General features: G+C 38.3%; 1 non-coding gene across 1 annotated transcript; it reads left to right on the top strand.

The window, feature by feature from the left end:
• The first annotated feature begins 1,995 nt into the window (after nt 1–1,995).
• LOC131224534 (small nucleolar RNA R71) lies at nt 1,996–2,102 on the top strand. Its single transcript, XR_009161010.1, has one exon. It is a non-coding gene; the product is annotated as a small nucleolar RNA R71 (small nucleolar RNA).
• Nucleotides 2,103–2,978: the final 876 nt, after the last annotated feature.

Here is a 2,978-nt window from a genome sequence, read left to right as displayed (position 1 = left end):
TTCAGGGGTTATCTATATCTGATTATAGCCTGAATACCCGTCAAGGAAACAGTAATAGGAATGACCAGCTAACTTTTCCAAGATTTGATCAATGAAGGGCAAAGGAAAGTGGTCCTTCCTCGTGACGGTATTTAACTTCCTGTAGTTAATGTACATTCTCCAACCAATAGTAACTCTAGTTGGCATGAGTTCATTATTGGCATTGGCTACGATAGTGATTCCGGACTTCTTAAGAACTACCTAAGTTAGACTCACCCACTGATTATCGGATATAGGGTATATGATACCCACATCCAATAGTTTAAGAACCTCGACCTTAACCACTTCTTTCATGTTTGGATTTAGTATATGTTGTGATTGTTGAGAGGTCTTCGCATTATCCTCGAGATAAATGCGGTGAGTACAATTCAAAGGGTTAATTCCTTTGAGGTCTGCAATCGTCCATCCAAGGGCTCCCTTATGCTCAATGAGAGTAGATATGAGCATACTCTCCTGTTCTTTCTTCCCAAAGACATACTCATGACACCATTCCTACAATTGATAATTGTGTTTGAAGTGGTAAGGAATGGGTGACCAAGAATGATGGGAATTTGAGTGCTCATGTTACCGATGGGTTCGGTATCCAGGATGATAAAATCTACAGGGTAGTAGAATCTGTTAACTTGAACCAATACATCCTTAATGATCCCTCTCGATATACGAATAGAGCAATCAGCAAGTTGTAATGTGGTTAAGGTGGGTTTTAATTAACCCAATTCTAATTGCTTGTACACCGAGTAGGAAATCAGATTGACGCTTGCTCATAAGTCAAGAAGTGCGTGCTCAATTCGATAGTTCCCGATTATACATGATATGGTTGGGCTACCGGGATTTTTGAATTTCTACAGCACATCTTGCTTTAGAATGACACTCACTGTCTCAGTCATGAAGATTTTCTTTTGAATATTTTTCCATCTTTTGGTTGTGCACAAGTCTTTCAGGAATTTAGCATATGAAGGTATTTTTTTTACGGCATCAAGTAGAGGAATATTGACCTTCATTTGTTTCAACACCTCTAGAATGTCTTGAGAGTTAGAGAGAGGTTTTGGTGCAACCAACCATTGGGGAAATGGAGCAACCGGCTTCCCTTGAGGTTCCGGTTCTAATTTTTGTGGGGCATGGCTTGATCCATCATCTTTGTCCACTTCCGGGTCCTTAGGCTTTTCAGCCCTAACCGGAATGGTTTTGTCAATGATCTTCCCACTCCTAAGAGTGGTGATAGATTTAACTTGCTCCATTTAATTTGAAGAGCTTGGATCACTTATCTCATATTGCGATTTAGGATTGGGGAGAGGTTGTGCAGGAAGCATCCTCTTTTCTATAACCATTATAAGTGAATCCATCTTTTGCATAAAGTTTGTAAGTTCTCGTACATCCTGAGTAAGCTCTTGTGTGGAATTTTGAACCGATTCTTCTTGAGGTTTCCCTTAATTTGGATTTTGATTGAAGAAATCAAGGGAAACCAACTGAAGTTTGGATGATTTCTCCAACTAGGATTGTATGTATCGAAGGTAGGTCCATTGAAAGGTCTTTGATAATTGTTCACAGTATTGGATTGCTCATTTAATACCCCTCAAAAGGCAGGTATTGTTGGACAATTTTCAGTTGTGTGAATGTTACAATCACAGATACCGCAAACAGTTTCATTAACCTTATCCTTCTTTAATTCCATGGCCTCGAATTTATTTATGAGATTAGTCACTTTAGAATTGATATCATCATCCTCTTTCAGGAGATACATTCCACCCCTCTCCTTAGATTGAGTCGACCTAGACATGGTGCTTGATTTTGGGTATGTGTCCCCATGATTGTGCATTTTCAGCAAGTCTATCCAAGTAGTCCCACACATCGTCGACATTTTTATTCATGAATTCCCCATTGCACATCGTCTCAACCAATTGGCGCATGGAAGATGTCAGTCCATCATAGAAAAAGTGTGTAATGCTCCATGTTTCAAAACCGTGTTGTGGGCATGAACTGACAAGATCCTTTAACCTTTCCCAACATTGGAAGAATGTTTCATCCTCCTTTTGGATGAAGTTCATGATTGATTTTCTAAGGGTGTTCGTTTTATGATGTGGAAAAAATTTCTTTATGAACTCCCTTTGCATATCATTCCATGTGCCAATAGATCTAGGATGTAGTGAATGCAACCACGTCTTAGCTTTCTCTTTCAAAGAAAAGGAAAAGAGTTTCAACTTGACTGTGTCTTCAGATATGTTTGGAAAATATAAAGTGGTTATGATCTCATCAAACTCTTTTAAGTGTAGATATGGATTTTCTAACTCAAGCCCATGAAATTTAGAAAGGAGTTGGATCACCCCTGGCTTGATATCCATGTGTCCCGTATTCTCTGGAAAAACCATGCATGAGGGCGTGCTCACCCCCGCACCTCATTCTCATCCTGGACTTCTCCGACCCTAGGTGGAAGTAGTGCTTCAGGTTTATTTACAACCATCACCTCAATTAAATCAGGGGATCTCAAGCGGTGTATAATCTTGCGATGGATAGTTAACCCCTCAACCAATCCTCCTTTAGTCAAGAGACGTCGAGCGTTGTCACGAACCCACTTGGGCATGAAACACTCGTAGCCCTCAATTCATATTCTAAACCTAAACCTAAAAGAAAGAAAGGAAATAAACATCTAGTAAGAAAGAGAAAAGAGTTGGAAAGAAGTTACCAAATTCAAAGTTCCAAAGTTAAAAACCTACAAAACAAACCAAAACAAGTTAGTTTCTACAAACAGAAATTCTAAAATTAGAAAGTGATCCTAAAATAGAAAGTAAACTAGTTTCTAAAAAGGGAAAAAATCCTAAAAGAAAATAGAAAACTTCTAAAACAAATTAGGAAAGTTCTAACCTAAATTAGAAAGTGAGTTAGTTCAAAAGAAATCCTAAAATTAGAAAGTTTCTAAAAATAGAAAATAAAACCTAATCTAA

This window comes from Magnolia sinica, chromosome 13 (assembly GCF_029962835.1).
Source record: "Magnolia sinica isolate HGM2019 chromosome 13, MsV1, whole genome shotgun sequence".
Taxonomy (NCBI): Eukaryota; Viridiplantae; Streptophyta; class Magnoliopsida; order Magnoliales; family Magnoliaceae; genus Magnolia; species Magnolia sinica.
Note: the sequence above shows the minus strand (reverse complement) of the source record. Positions and strands in the feature narration are given on the sequence as shown.